We start from the raw sequence: 17882 nt of genomic DNA on the forward strand, positions 1-17882 counted from the left end.
GAAAAGAGCTGGCATCTCACTCTCTTTGAATCTTCTTTATCATGCTAAGAGGAGCAGGAAAAAGCAAAAAATTTCAGAATTGCACCTTGCAATGTGGAGATATTACTGTTTGTGCATTTACAATATTCATTGATTTTTGCCATTGAAAAACGTCCAGAAATGTTCGAAGCTACTGACTGAATGAAAGGAGCTGGCATCTCACTCTCTTTGAATCTTCTTTATCATGCTAGGATTAGCAGGAAAAAGCAAAAAATTTCAGAATTGCACCTTGCAATGTGGAGATATTACTGTTTGTGCATTTACAATATTCATTGATTTTTGCCATTGAAAAACATCATGTTATTCATATACCAGAAATGTTTGAAGCTACTGACTGAATGAAAAGAGCTGGCATCTCACTCTCTTTGAATCTTCTTTATCATGCTAAGAGGAGCAGGAAAAAGCAAAAAATTTCAGAATTGCACCTTGCAATGTGGAGATATTACTGTTTGTGCATTTACAATATTCATTGATTTTTGCCATTGAAAAACGTCCAGAAATGTTTGAAGCTACTGACTGAATGAAAGGAGCTGGCATCTCACTCTCTTTGAATCTTCTTTATCATGCTAGGATTAGCAGGAAAAAGCAAAAAATTTCAGAATTGCACCTTGCAATGCGGAGAAATTACAGTTTGTGCATTTACAATATTCATTGATTTTTGCCATTGAAAAACATCATGTTATTCATATACCAGAAATGTTTGAAGCTACTGACTGAATGAAAAGAGCTGGCATCTCACTCTCTTTGAATCTTCTTTATCATGCTAAGAGGAGCAGGAAAAAGCAAAAAATTTCAGAATTGCAATTTGCAATGTGGAGATATTACTGTTTGTGCATTTACAATATTCATTGATTTTTGCCATTGAAAAACGTCCAGAAATGTTTGAAGCTACTGACTGAATGAAAGGAGCTGGCATCTCACTCTCTTTGAATCTTCTTTATCATGCTAGGATTAGCAGGAAAAAGCAAAAAATTTCAGAATTGCACCTTGCAATGCGGAGAAATTACTGTTTGTGCATTTACAATATTCATTGATTTTTGCCATTGAAAAACATCATGTTATTCATATACCAGAAATGTTTGAAGCTACTGACTGAATGAAAAGAGCTGGCATCTCCCTCTCTTTGAATCTTCTTTATAATGCTAAGAGGAGCAGGAAAAAGCAAAAAATTTCAGAATTGCACCTTGCAATGTGGAGATATTACTGTTTGTGCATTTACAATATTCATTGATTTTTGCCATTGAAAAACGTCCAGAAATGTTTGAAGCTACTGACTGAATGAAAGGAGCTGGCATCTCACTCTCTTTGAATCTTCTTTATCATGCTAGGATTAGCAGGAGAAAGCAAAAAATTTCAGAATTGCACCTTGCATTGTGGAGATATTACTGTTTGTGCATTTACAATATTCATTGATTTTTGCCATTGAAAAACGTCCAGAAATGTTTGAAGCTACTGACTGAATGAAAGGAGCTGGCATCTCACTCTCTTTGAATCTTCTTTATCATGCTAGGATTAGCAGGAAAAAGCAAAAAATTTCAGAATTGCACCTTGCAATGCGGAGAAATTATTCTTTGTGCATTTACAATATTCATTGATTTTTGCCATTGAAAAACATCATGTTATTCATATACCAGAAATGTTTGAAGCTACTGACTGAATGAAAAGAGCTGGCATCTCACTCTCTTTGTATCTTCTTTATTATGCTAAGAGGAGCAGGAAAAAGCAAAAAATTTCAGAATTGCACCTTGCAATGCGGAGAAATTACTGTTTGTGCATTTACAATATTCATTGATTTTTGCCATTGAAAAACATCATGTTATTCATATACCAGAAATGTTTGAAGCTACTGACTGAATGAAAAGAGCTGGCATCTCACTCTCTTTGAATCTTCTTTATCATGCTAAGAGGAGCAGGAAAAAGCAAAAAATTTCAGAATTGCACCTTGCAATGTGGAGATATTACTGTTTGTGCATTTACAATATTCATTGATTTTTGCCATTGAAAAACGTCCAGAAATGTTTGAAGCTACTGACTGAATGAAAGGAGCTGGCATCTCACTCTCTTTGAATCTTCTTTATCATGCTAGGATTAGCAGGAAAAAGCAAAAAATTTCAGAATTGCACCTTGCAATGTGGAGATATTACTGTTTGTGCATTTACAATATTCATTGATTTTTGCCATTGAAAAACGTCCAGAAATGTTTGAAGCTACTGACTGAATGAAAGGAGCTGGCATCTCACTCTCTTTGAATCTTCTTTATCATGCTAGGATTAGCAGGAAAAAGCAAAATATTTCAGAATTGCACCTTGCAATGCGGAGAAATTACTGTTTGTGCATTTACAATATTCATTGATTTTTGCCATTGAAAAACATCATGTTATTCATATACCAGAAATGTTTGAAGCTACTGACTGAATGAAAAGAGCTGGCATCTCACTCTCTTTGAATCTTCTTTATCATGGTAAGAGGAGCAGGAAAAAGCAAAAAATTTCAGAATTGCACCTTGCAATGTGGAGATATTACTGTTTGTGCATTTACAATATTCATTGATTTTTGCCATTGAAAAACGTCCAGAAATGTTTGAAGCTACTGACTGAATGAAAGGAGCTGGCATCTCACTCTCTTTGAATCTTCTTTATCATGCTAGGATTAGCAGGAAAAAGCAAAAAATTTCAGAATTGCGCCTTGCAATGTGGAGATATTACTGTTTGTGCATTTACAATATTCATTGATTTTTGCCATTGAAAAACGTCCAGAAATGTTTGAAGCTACTGACTGAATGAAAGGAGCTGGCATCTCACTCTCTTTGAATCTTCTTTATCATGCTAGGATTAGCAGGAAAAAGCAAAAAATTTCAGAATTGCACCTTGCAATGCGGAGAAATTACTGTTTGTGCATTTACAATATTCATTGATTTTTGCCATTGAAAAACATCATGTTATTCATATACCAGAAATGTTTGAAGCTACTGACTGAATGAAAAGAGCTGGCATCTCACTCTCTTTGAATCTTCTTTATCATGCTAAGAGGAGCAGGAAAAAGCAAAAAATTTCAGAATTGCACCTTGCAATGTGGAGATATTACTGTTTGTGCATTTACAATATTCATTGATTTTTGCCATTGAAAAATGTCCAGAAATGTTTGAAGCTACTGACTGAATGAAAGGAGCTGGCATCTCACTCTCTTTGAATCTTCTTTATCATGCTAGGATTAGCAGGAAAAAGCAAAAAATTTCAGAATTGCACCTTGCAATGTGGAGATATTACTGTTTGTGCATTTACAATATTCATTGATTTTTGCCATTGAAAAACGTCCAGAAATGTTTGAAGCTACTGACTGAATGAAAGGAGCTGGCATCTCACTCTCTTTGAATCTTCTTTATCATGCTAGGATTAGCAGGAAAAAGCAAAAAATTTCAGAATTGCACCTTGCAATGCGGAGAAATTACTGTTTGTGCATTTACAATATTCATTGATTTTTGCCATTGAAAAACATCATGTTATTCATATACCAGAAATGTTTGAAGCTACTGACTGAATGAAAAGAGCTGGCATCTCACTCTCTTTGAATCTTCTTTATCATGCTAAGAGGAGCAGGAAAAAGCAAAAAATTTCAGAATTGCACTTTGCAATGTGGAGATATTACTGTTTGTGCATTTACAATATTCATTGATTTTTGCCATTGAAAAACGTCCAGAAATGTTTGAAGCTACTGACTGAATGAAAGGAGCTGGCATCTCACTCTCTTTGAATCTTCTTTATCATGCTAGGATTAGCAGGAAAAAGCAAAAAATTTCAGAATTGCACCTTGCAATGCGGAGAAATTACTGTTTGTGCATTTACAATATTCATTGATTTTTGCCATTGAAAAACATCATGTTATTCATATACCAGAAATGTTTGAAGCTACTGACTGAATGAAAAGAGCTGGCATCTCACTCTCTTTGAATCTTCTTTATCATGCTAAGAGGAGCAGGAAAAAGCAAAAAATTTCAGAATTGCACCTTGCAATGTGGAGATATTACTGTTTGTGCATTTACAATATTCATTGATTTTTGCCATTGAAAAACGTCCAGAAATGTTTGAAGCTACTGACTGAATGAAAGGAGCTGGCATCTCACTCTCTTTGAATCTTCTTTATCATGCTAGGATTAGCAGGAAAAAGCAAAAAATTTCAGAATTGCACCTTGCAATGCGGAGAAATTACTGTTTGTGCATTTACAATATTCATTGATTTTTGCCATTGAAAAACATCATGTTATTCATATACCAGAAATGTTTGAAGCTACTGACTGAATGAAAAGAGCTGGCATCTCACTCTCTTTGAATCTTCTTTATCATGCTAAGAGGAGCAGGAAAAAGCAAAAAATTTCAGAATTGCACCTTGCAATGTGGAGATATTACTGTTTGTGCATTTACAATATTCATTGATTTTTGCCATTGAAAAACGTCCAGAAATGTTTGAAGCTACTGACTGAATGAAAGGAGCTGGCATCTCACTCTCTTTGAATCTTCTTTATCATGCTAGGATTAGCAGGAAAAAGCAAAAAATTTCAGAATTGCACCTTGCAATGTGGAGATATTACTGTTTGTGCATTTACAATATTCATTGATTTTTGCCATTGAAAAACATCATGTTATTCATATACCAGAAATGTTTGAAGCTACTGACTGAATGAAAAGAGCTGGCATCTCACTCTCTTTGAATCTTCTTTATCATGCTAAGAGGAGCAGGAAAAAGCAAAAAATTTCAGAATTGCACCTTGCAATGTGGAGATATTACTGTTTGTGCATTTACAATATTCATTGATTTTTGCCATTGAAAAACGTCCAGAAATGTTTGAAGCTACTGACTGAATGAAAGGAGCTGGCATCTCACTCTCTTTGAATCTTCTTTATCATGCTAGGATTAGCAGGAAAAAGCAAAAAATTTCAGAATTGCACCTTGCAATGCGGAGAAATTACAGTTTGTGCATTTACAATATTCATTGATTTTTGCCATTGAAAAACATCATGTTATTCATATACCAGAAATGTTTGAAGCTACTGACTGAATGAAAAGAGCTGGCATCTCACTCTCTTTGAATCTTCTTTATCATGCTAAGAGGAGCAGGAAAAAGCAAAAAATTTCAGAATTGCAATTTGCAATGTGGAGATATTACTGTTTGTGCATTTACAATATTCATTGATTTTTGCCATTGAAAAACGTCCAGAAATGTTTGAAGCTACTGACTGAATGAAAGGAGCTGGCATCTCACTCTCTTTGAATCTTCTTTATCATGCTAGGATTAGCAGGAAAAAGCAAAAAATTTCAGAATTGCACCTTGCAATGCGGAGAAATTACTGTTTGTGCATTTACAATATTCATTGATTTTTGCCATTGAAAAACATCATGTTATTCATATACCAGAAATGTTTGAAGCTACTGACTGAATGAAAAGAGCTGGCATCTCCCTCTCTTTGAATCTTCTTTATAATGCTAAGAGGAGCAGGAAAAAGAAAAAAATTTCAGAATTGCACCTTGCAATGTGGAGATATTACTGTTTGTGCATTTACAATATTCATTGATTTTTGCCATTGAAAAACGTCCAGAAATGTTTGAAGCTACTGACTGAATGAAAGGAGCTGGCATCTCACTCTCTTTGAATCTTCTTTATCATGCTAGGATTAGCAGGAAAAAGCAAAAAATTTCAGAATTGCACCTTGCATTGTGGAGATATTACTGTTTGTGCATTTACAATATTCATTGATTTTTGCCATTGAAAAACGTCCAGAAATGTTTGAAGCTACTGACTGAATGAAAGGAGCTGGCATCTCACTCTCTTTGAATCTTCTTTATCATGCTAGGATTAGCAGGAAAAAGCAAAAAATTTCAGAATTGCACCTTGCAATGCGGAGAAATTATTCTTTGTGCATTTACAATATTCATTGATTTTTGCCATTGAAAAACATCATGTTATTCATATACCAGAAATGTTTGAAGCTACTGACTGAATGAAAAGAGCTGGCATCTCACTCTCTTTGTATCTTCTTTATCATGCTAAGAGGAGCAGGAAAAAGCAAAAAATTTCAGAATTGCACCTTGCAATGTGGAGATATTACTGTTTGTGCATTTACAATATTCATTGATTTTTGCCATTGAAAAACGTCCAGAAATGTTTGAAGCTACTGACTGAATGAAAGGAGCTGGCATCTCACTCTCTTTGAATCTTCTTTATCATGCTAGGATTAGCAGGAAAAAGCAAAAAATTTCAGAATTGCACCTTGCAATGCGGAGAAATTACTGTTTGTGCATTTACAATATTCATTGATTTTTGCCATTGAAAAACATCATGTTATTCTTATACCAGAAATGTTTGAAGCTACTGACTGAATGAAAAGAGCTGGCATCTCACTCTCTTTGAATCTTCTTTATCATGCTAAGAGGAGCAGGAAAAAGCAAAAAATTTCAGAATTGCACCTTGCAATGTGGAGATATTACTGTTTGTGCATTTACAATATTCATTGATTTTTGCCATTGAAAAACGTCCAGAAATGTTTGAAGCTACTGACTGAATGAAAGGAGCTGGCATCTCACTCTCTTTGAATCTTCTTTATCATGCTAGGATTAGCAGGAAAAAGCAAAAAATTTCAGAATTGCACCTTGCAATGTGGAGATATTACTGTTTGTGCATTTACAATATTCATTGATTTTTGCCTCTGAAAAACATCATGTTATTCATATACCAGAAATGTTTGAAGCTACTGACTGAATGAAAAGAGCTGGCATCTCACTCTCTTTGAATCTTCTTTATCATGCTAAGAGGAGCAGGAAAAAGCAAAAAATTTCAGAATTGCACCTTGCAATGTGGAGATATTACTGTTTGTGCATTTACAATATTCATTGATTTTTGCCATTGAAAAACGTCCAGAAATGTTTGAAGCTACTGACTGAATGAAAGGAGCTGGCATCTCACTCTCTTTGAATCTTCTTTATCATGCTAGGATTAGCAGGAAAAAGCAAAAAATTTCAGAATTGCACCTTGCAATGCGGAGAAATTACAGTTTGTGCATTTACAATATTCATTGATTTTTGCCATTGAAAAACATCATGTTATTCATATACCAGAAATGTTTGAAGCTACTGACTGAATGAAAAGAGCTGGCATCTCACTCTCTTTGAATCTTCTTTATCATGCTAAGAGGAGCAGGAAAAAGCAAAAAATTTCAGAATTGCAATTTGCAATGTGGAGATATTACTGTTTGTGCATTTACAATATTCATTGATTTTTGCCATTGAAAAACGTCCAGAAATGTTTGAAGCTACTGACTGAATGAAAGGAGCTGGCATCTCACTCTCTTTGAATCTTCTTTATCATGCTAGGATTAGCAGGAAAAAGCAAAAAATTTCAGAATTGCACCTTGCAATGCGGAGAAATTACTGTTTGTGCATTTACAATATTCATTGATTTTTGCCATTGAAAAACATCATGTTATTCATATACCAGAAATGTTTGAAGCTACTGACTGAATGAAAAGAGCTGGCATCTCCCTCTCTTTGAATCTTCTTTATAATGCTAAGAGGAGCAGGAAAAAGAAAAAAATTTCAGAATTGCACCTTGCAATGTGGAGATATTACTGTTTGTGCATTTACAATATTCATTGATTTTTGCCATTGAAAAACGTCCAGAAATGTTTGAAGCTACTGACTGAATGAAAGGAGCTGGCATCTCACTCTCTTTGAATCTTCTTTATCATGCTAGGATTAGCAGGAAAAAGCAAAAAATTTCAGAATTGCACCTTGCATTGTGGAGATATTACTGTTTGTGCATTTACAATATTCATTGATTTTTGCCATTGAAAAACGTCCAGAAATGTTTGAAGCTACTGACTGAATGAAAGGAGCTGGCATCTCACTCTCTTTGAATCTTCTTTATCATGCTAGGATTAGCAGGAAAAAGCAAAAAATTTCAGAATTGCACCTTGCAATGCGGAGAAATTATTCTTTGTGCATTTACAATATTCATTGATTTTTGCCATTGAAAAACATCATGTTATTCATATACCAGAAATGTTTGAAGCTACTGACTGAATGAAAAGAGCTGGCATCTCACTCTCTTTGTATCTTCTTTATCATGCTAAGAGGAGCAGGAAAAAGCAAAAAATTTCAGAATTGCACCTTGCAATGTGGAGATATTACTGTTTGTGCATTTACAATATTCATTGATTTTTGCCATTGAAAAACGTCCAGAAATGTTTGAAGCTACTGACTGAATGAAAGGAGCTGGCATCTCACTCTCTTTGAATCTTCTTTATCATGCTAGGATTAGCAGGAAAAAGCAAAAAATTTCAGAATTGCACCTTGCAATGCGGAGAAATTACTGTTTGTGCATTTACAATATTCATTGATTTTTGCCATTGAAAAACATCATGTTATTCTTATACCAGAAATGTTTGAAGCTACTGACTGAATGAAAAGAGCTGGCATCTCACTCTCTTTGAATCTTCTTTATCATGCTAAGACTAGCAGGAAAAAGCAAAAAATTTCAGAATTGCACCTTGCAATGTGGAGATATTACTGTTTGTGCATTTACAATATTCATTGATTTTTGCCATTGAAAAACGTCCAGAAATGTTTGAAGCTACTGACTGAATGAAAGGAGCTGGCATCTCACTCTCTTTGAATCTTCTTTATCATGCTAGGATTAGCAGGAAAAAGCAAAAAATTTCAGAATTGCACCTTGCAATGCGGAGAAATTACTGTTTGTGCATTTACAATATTCATTGATTTTTGCCATTGAAAAACATCATGTTATTCATATACCAGAAATGTTTGAAGCTACTGACTGAATGAAAAGAGCTGGCAACTCACTCTCTTTGAATCTTCTTTATCATGCTAAGAGGAGCAGGAAAAAGAAAAAAATTTCAGAATTGCACCTTGCAATGTGGAGATATTACTGTTTGTGCATTTACAATATTCATTGATTTTTGCCATTTAAAAACGTCCAGAAATGTTTGAAGCTACTGACTGAATGAAAGGAGCTGGCATCTCACTCTCTTTGAATCTTCTTTATCATGCTAGGATTAGCAGGAAAAAGCAAAAAATTTCAGAATTGCACCTTGCAATGTGGAGATATTACTGTTTGTGCATTTACAATATTCATTGATTTTTGCCATTGAAAAACATCATGTTATTCATATACCAGAAATGTTTGAAGCTACTGACTGAATGAAAAGAGCTGGCATCTCACTCTCTTTGAATCTTCTTTATCATGCTAAGAGGAGCAGGAAAAAGCAAAAAATTTCAGAATTGCACCTTGCAATGTGGAGATATTACTGTTTGTGCATTTACAATATTCATTGATTTTTGCCATTGAAAAACATCCAGAAATGTTTGAAGCTACTGACTGAATGAAAGGAGCTGGCATCTCACTCTCTTTGAATCTTCTTTATCATGCTAGGATTAGCAGGAAAAAGCAAAAATTTCAGAATTGCACCTTACAATGCGGAGAAATTACTGTTTGTGCATTTACAATATTCACTGATTTTTGCCATTGAAAAACATCATGTTATTCATATACCAGTAATGTTTGAAGCTACTGACTGAATGAAAAGAGCTGGCATCTCACTCTCTTTGAATCTTCTTTATCATGCTAAGAGGAGCAGGAAAAGCAAAAAATTTCAGAATTGCAATTTGCAATGTGGAGATATTACTGTTTGTGCATTTACAATATTCATTGATTTTTGCCATTGAAAAACGTCCAGAAATGTTTGAAGCTACTGACTGAATGAAAGGAGCTGGCATCTCACTCTCTTTGAATCTTCTTTATCATGCTAGGATTAGCAGGAAAAAGCAAAAAATTTCAGAATTGCACCTTGCAATGCGGAGAAATTACTGTTTGTGCATTTACAATATTCATTGATTTTTGCCATTGAAAAACATCATGTTATTCATATACCAGAAATGTTTGAAGCTACTGACTGAATGAAAAGAGCTGGCATCTCCCTCTCTTTGAATCTTCTTTATAATGCTAAGAGGAGCAGGAAAAAGAAAAAAATTTCAGAATTGCACCTTGCAATGTGGAGATATTACTGTTTGTGCATTTACAATATTCATTGATTTTTGCCATTGAAAAACGTCCAGAAATGTTTGAAGCTACTGACTGAATGAAAGGAGCTGGCATCTCACTCTCTTTGAATCTTCTTTATCATGCTAGGATTAGCAGGAAAAAGCAAAAAATTTCAGAATTGCACCTTGCATTGTGGAGATATTACTGTTTGTGCATTTACAATATTCATTGATTTTTGCCATTGAAAAACGTCCAGAAATGTTTGAAGCTACTGACTGAATGAAAGGAGCTGGCATCTCACTCTCTTTGAATCTTCTTTATCATGCTAGGATTAGCAGGAAAAAGCAAAAAATTTCAGAATTGCACCTTGCAATGCGGAGAAATTATTCTTTGTGCATTTACAATATTCATTGATTTTTGCCATTGAAAAACATCATGTTATTCATATACCAGAAATGTTTGAAGCTACTGACTGAATGAAAAGAGCTGGCATCTCACTCTCTTTGTATCTTCTTTATCATGCTAAGAGGAGCAGGAAAAAGCAAAAAATTTCAGAATTGCACCTTGCAATGTGGAGATATTACTGTTTGTGCATTTACAATATTCATTGATTTTTGCCATTGAAAAACGTCCAGAAATGTTTGAAGCTACTGACTGAATGAAAGGAGCTGGCATCTCACTCTCTTTGAATCTTCTTTATCATGCTAGGGTTAGCAGGAAAAAGCAAAAAATTTCAGAATTGCACCTTGCAATGCGGAGAAATTACTGTTTGTGCATTTACAATATTCATTGATTTTTGCCATTGAAAAACATCATGTTATTCTTATACCAGAAATGTTTGAAGCTACTGACTGAATGAAAAGAGCTGGCATCTCACTCTCTTTGAATCTTCTTTATCATGCTAAGAGGAGCAGGAAAAAGCAAAAAATTTCAGAATTGCACCTTGCAATGTGGAGATATTACTGTTTGTGCATTTACAATATTCATTGATTTTTGCCATTGAAAAACGTCCAGAAATGTTTGAAGCTACTGACTGAATGAAAGGAGCTGGCATCTCACTCTCTTTGAATCTTCTTTATCATGCTAGGATTAGCAGGAAAAAGCAAAAAATTTCAGAATTGCACCTTGCAATGTGGAGATATTACTGTTTGTGCATTTACAATATTCATTGATTTTTGCCATTGAAAAACATCATGTTATTCATATACCAGAAATGTTTGAAGCTACTGACTGAATGAAAAGAGCTGGCATCTCACTCTCTTTGAATCTTCTTTATCATGCTAAGAGGAGCAGGAAAAAGCAAAAAATTTCAGAATTGCAATTTGCAATGTGGAGATATTACTGTTTGTGCATTTACAATATTCATTGATTTTTGCCATTGAAAAACGTCCAGAAATGTTTGAAGCTACTGACTGAATGAAAGGAGCTGGCATCTCACTCTCTTTGAATCTTCTTTATCATGCTAGGATTAGCAGGAAAAAGCAAAAAATTTCAGAATTGCACCTTGCAATGCGGAGAAATTACTGTTTGTGCATTTACAATATTCATTGATTTTTGCCATTGAAAAACATCATGTTATTCATATACCAGAAATGTTTGAAGCTACTGACTGAATGAAAAGAGCTGGCATCTCCCTCTCTTTGAATCTTCTTTATCATGCTAGGATTAGCAGGAAAAAGCAAAAAATTTCAGAATTGCACCTTGCATTGTGGAGATATTACTGTTTGTGCATTTACAATATTCATTGATTTTTGCCATTGAAAAACGTCCAGAAATGTTTGAAGCTACTGACTGAATGAAAGGAGCTGGCATCTCACTCTCTTTGAATCTTCTTTATCATGCTAGGATTAGCAGGAAAAAGCAAAAAATTTCAGAATTGCACCTTGCAATGCGGAGAAATTATTCTTTGTGCATTTACAATATTCATTGATTTTTGCCATTGAAAAACATCATGTTATTCATATACCAGAAATGTTTGAAGCTACTGACTGAATGAAAAGAGCTGGCATCTCACTCTCTTTGTATCTTCTTTATCATGCTAAGAGGAGCAGGAAAAAGCAAAAAATTTCAGAATTGCACCTTGCAATGTGGAGATATTACTGTTTGTGCATTTACAATATTCATTGATTTTTTGCCATTGAAAAACGTCCAGAAATGTTTGAAGCTACTGACTGAATGAAAGGAGCTGGCATCTCACTCTCTTTGAATCTTCTTTATCATGCTAGGATTAGCAGGAAAAAGCAAAAAATTTCAGAATTGCACCTTGCAATGCGGAGAAATTACTGTTTGTGCATTTACAATATTCATTGATTTTTGCCGTTGAAAAACATCATGTTATTCTTATACCAGAAATGTTTGAAGCTACTGACTGAATGAAAAGAGCTGGCATCTCACTCTCTTTGAATCTTCTTTATCATGCTAAGAGGAGCAGGAAAAAGCAAAAAATTTCAGAATTGCACCTTGCAATGTGGAGATATTACTGTTTGTGCATTTACAATATTCATTGATTTTTGCCATTGAAAAACGTCCAGAAATGTTTGAAGCTACTGACTGAATGAAAGGAGCTGGCATCTCACTCTCTTTGAATCTTCTTTATCATGCTAGGATTAGCAGGAAAAAGCAAAAAATTTCAGAATTGCACCTTGCAATGCGGAGAAATTACTGTTTGTGCATTTACAATATTCATTGATTTTTGCCATTGAAAAACATCATGTTATTCATATACCAGAAAAGTTTGAAGCTACTGACTGAATGAAAAGAGCTGGCAACTCACTCTCTTTGAATCTTCTTTATCATGCTAAGAGGAGCAGGAAAAAGCAAAAAATTTCAGAATTGCACCTTGCAATGTGGAGATATTACTGTTTGTGCATTTACAATATTCATTGATTTTTGCCATTGAAAAACGTCCAGAAATGTTTGAAGCTACTGACTGAATGAAAGGAGCTGGCATCTCACTCTCTTTGAATCTTCTTTATCATGCTAGGATTAGCAGGAAAAAGCAAAAAATTTCAGAATTGCACCTTGCAATGTGGAGATATTACTGTTTGTGCATTTACAATATTCATTGATTTTTGCAATTGAAAAACATCATGTTATTCATATACCAGAAATGTTTGAAGCTACTGACTGAATGAAAAGAGCTGGCATCTCACTCTCTTTGAATCTTCTTTATCATGCTAAGAGGAGCAGGAAAAAGCAAAAAATTTCAGAATTGCACCTTGCAATGTGGAGATATTACTGTTTGTGCATTTACAATATTCATTGATTTTTGCCATTGAAAAACATCCAGAAATGTTTGAAGCTACTGACTGAATGAAAGGAGCTGGCATCTCACTCTCTTTGAATCTTCTTTATCATGCTAGGATTAGCAGGAAAAAGCAAAAATTTCAGAATTGCACCTTACAATGCGGAGAAATTACTGTTTGTGCATTTACAATATTCACTGATTTTTGCCATTGAAAAACATCATGTTATTCATATACCAGTAATGTTTGAAGCTACTGACTGAATGAAAAGAGCTGGCATCTCACTCTCTTTGAATCTTCTTTATCATGCTAAGAGGAGCAGGAAAAAGCAAAAAATTTCACAATTGCAATTTGCAATGTGGAGATATTACTGTTTGTGCATTTACAATATTCATTGATTTTTGCCATTGAAAAACGTCCAGAAATGTTTGAAGCTACTGACTGAATGAAAGGAGCTGGCATCTCACTCTCTTTGAATTTTCTTTATCATGCTAGGATTAGCAGGAAAAAGCAAAAAATTTCAGAATTGCACCTTGCAATGCGGAGAAATTACTGTTTGTGCATTTACAATATTCATTGATTTTTGCCATTGAAAAACATCATGTTATTCATATACCAGAAATGTTTGAAGCTACTGACTGAATGAAAAGAGCTGGCATCTCACTCTCTTTGAATCTTCTTTATCATGCTAGGATTAGCAGGAAAAAGCAAAAAATTTCAGAATTGCACCTTGCAATGTGGAGATATTACTGTTTGTGCATTTACAATATTCATTGATTTTTGCCATTGAAAAACGTCCAGAAATGTTTGAAGCTACTGACTGAATGAAAGGAGCTGGCATCTCACTCTCTTTGAATCTTCTTTATCATGCAAGGATTAGCAGGAAAAAGCAAAAAATTTCAGAATTGCACCTTGCAATGCGGAGAAATTACTCTTTGTGCATTTACAATATTCATTGATTTTTGCCATTGAAAAACATCATGTTATTCATATACCAGAAATGTTTGAAGCTACTGACTGAATGAAAAGAGCTGGCATCTCACTCTCTTTGAATCTTCTTTATCATGCTAAGAGGAGCAGGAAAAAGCAAAAAATTTCAGAATTGCACCTTGCAATGTGGAGATATTACTGTTTGTGCATTTACAATATTCATTGATTTTTGCCATTGAAAAACGTCCAGAAATGTTTGAAGCTACTGACTGAATGAAAGGAGCTGGCATCTCACTCTCTTTGAATCTTCTTTATCATGCTAGGATTAGCAGGAAAAAGCAAAAAATTTCAGAATTGCACCTTGCAATGCGGAGAAATTACTGTTTGTGCATTTACAATATTCATTGATTTTTGCCATTGAAAAACATCATGTTATTCATATACCAGAAATGTTTGAAGCTACTGACTGAATGAAAAGAGCTGGCATCTCACTCTCTTTGAATCTTCTTTATCATGCTAAGAGGAGCAGGAAAAAGCAAAAAATTTCAGAATTGCACCTTGCAATGTGGAGATATTACTGTTTGTGCATTTACAATATTCATTGATTTTTGCCATTGAAAAACGTCCAGAAATGTTTGAAGCTACTGACTGAATGAAAGGAGCTGGCATCTCACTCTCTTTGAATCTTCCTTATCATGCTAGGATTAGCAGGAAAAAGCAAAAAATTTCAGAATTGCACCTTGCAATGCGGAGAAATTACTGTTTGTGCATTTACAATATTCATTGATTTTTGCCATTGAAAAACATCATGTTATTCATATACCAGAAATGTTTGAAGCTACTGACTGAATGAAAAGAGCTGGCATCTCACTCTCTTTGAATCTTCTTTATCATGCTAAGAGGAGCAGGAAAAAGCAAAAAATTTCAGAATTGCACCTTGCAATGTGGAGATATTACTGTTTGTGCATTTACAATATTCATTGATTTTTGCCATTGAAAAACTTCCAGAAATGTTTGAAGCTACTGACTGAATGAAAGGAGCTGGCATCTCACTCTCTTTGAATCTTCTTTATCATGCTAGGATTAGCAGGAAAAAGCAAAAAATTTCAGAATTGCACCTTGCAATGCGGAGAAATTACTGTTTGTGCATTTACAATATTCATTGATTTTTGCCATTGAAAAACATCATGTTATTCATATACCAGAAATGTTTGAAGCTACTGACTGAATGAAAAGAGCTGGCATCTCACTCTCTTTGAATCTTCTTTATCATGCTAGGATTAGCAGGAAAAAGCAAAAAATTTCAGAATTGCACCTTGCAATGCGGAGAAATTACTGTTTGTGCATTTACAATATTCATTGATTTTTGCCATTGAAAAACATCATGTTATTCATATACCAGAAATGTTTGAAGCTACTGACTGAATGAAAAGAGCTGGCATCTCACTCTCTTTGAATCTTCTTTATCATGCTAAGAGGAGCAGGAAAAAGCAAAAAATTTCAGAATTGCACCTTGCAATGTGGAGATATTACTGTTTGTGCATTTACAATATTCATTGATTTTTGCCATTGAAAAATGTCCAGAAATGTTTGAAGCTACTGACTGAATGAATGGAGCTGGCATCTCACTCTCTTTTAATCTTCTTTATCATGCTAGGATTAGCAGGAAAAAGCAAAAAATTTCAGAATTGCACCTTGCAATGCGGAGAAATTACTGTTTGTGCATTTACAATATTCATTGATTTTTGCCATTGAAAAACATCATGTTATTCATATACCAGAAATGTTTGAAGCTACTGACTGAATGAAAAGAGCTGGCATCTCACTCTTTGAATCTTCTTTATCATGCTAAGAGGAGCAGGAAAAAGCAAAAAATTTCAGAATTGCACCTTGCAATGTGGAGATATTACTGTTTGTGCATTTACAATATTCATTGATTTTTGCCATTGAAAAACGTCCAGAAATGTTTGAAGCTACTGACTGAATGAAAGGAGCTGGCATCTCACTCTCTTTGAATCTTCTTTAACATAATAGGATTAGCAGGAAAAAGCAAAAAATTTCAGAATTGCACCTTGCAATGTGGAGAAATTACTGTTTGTGCATTTACAATATTCATTGATTTTTGCCATTGAAAAACATCATGTTATTCATATACCAGAAATGTTTGAAGCTACTGACTGAATGAAAAGAGCTGGCATCTCACTCTCTTTGAATCTTCTTTATCATGCTAAGAGGAGCAGGAAAAAGCAAAAAATTTCAGAATTACACCTTGCAATGTGGAGATATTACTGTTTGTGCATTTACAATATTCATTGATTTTTGCCATTGAAAAACGTGCAGAAATGTTTGAAGCTACTGACTGAATGAAAGGAACTGGCATCTCACTCTCTTTGAATCTTCTTTATCATGCTAGGATTAGCAGGAAAAAGCAAAAAAATTCAGAATTGCACCTTGCAATGCGGAGAAATTACTGTTTGTGCATTTACAATATTCATTGATTTTTGCCATTGAAAAACATCATGTTATTCATATACCAGAAATGTTTGAAGCTACTGACTGAATGAAAAGAGCTGGCATCTCACTCTCTTTGAATCTTCTTTATCATGCTAAGAGGAGCAGGAAAAAGCAAAAAATTTCAGAATTGCAAATTGCAATGTGGAGATATTACTGTTTGTGCATTTACAATATTCATTGATTTTTGCCATTGAAAAACGTCCAGAAATGTTTGAAGCTACTGACTGAATGAAAGGAGCTGGCATCTCACTCTCTTTGAATCTTCTTTATCATGCTAGGATTAGCAGGAAAAAGCAAAAAATTTCAGAATTGCACCTTGCAATGCGGAGAAATTACTGTTTGTGCATTTACAATATTCATTGATTTTTGCCATTGAAAAACATCATGTTATTCATATACCAGAAATGTTTGAAGCTACTGACTGAATGAAAAGAGCTGGCATCTCACTCTCTTTGAATCTTCTTTATCATGCTAAGAGGAGCAGGAAAAAGCAAAAAATTTCAGAATTGCACCTTGCAATGTGGAGATATTACTGTTTGTGCATTTACAATATTCATTGATTTTTGCCATTGAAAAACGTCCAGAAATGTTTGAAGCTACTGACTGAATGAAAGGAGCTGGCATCTCACTCTCTTTGAATCTTCTTTATCATGCTAGGATTAGCAGGAAAAAGCAAAAAATTTCAGAATTGCACCTTGCAATGCGGAGAAATTACTGTTTGTGCATTTACAATATTCATTGATTTTTGCCATTGAAAAACATCATGTTATTCATATACCAGAAATGTTTGAAGCTACTGACTGAATGAAAAGAGCTGGCATCTCACTCTCTTTGAATCTTATCATGCTAAGAGGAGCAGGAAAAAGCAAAAAATTTCAGAATTGTACCTTGCAATGTGGAGATATTACTGTTTGTGCATTTACAATATTCATTGATTTTTGCCATTGAAAAACGTCCAGAAATGTTTGAAGCTACTGACTGAATGAAAAGAGCTGGCATCTCACTCTCTTTGAATCTTCTTTATCATGCTAGGATTAGCAGGAAAAAGCAAAAAATTTCAGAATTGCACCTTGCAATGCGGAGAAATTACTGTTTGTGCATTTACA

The sequence above is a fragment of the Phyllobates terribilis genome, unplaced genomic scaffold, assembly GCF_046119375.1.
Source record: "Phyllobates terribilis strain yellow unplaced genomic scaffold, ASM4611937v1 Scaffold_182__1_contigs__length_3807330, whole genome shotgun sequence".
Taxonomy (NCBI): Eukaryota; Metazoa; Chordata; class Amphibia; order Anura; family Dendrobatidae; genus Phyllobates; species Phyllobates terribilis.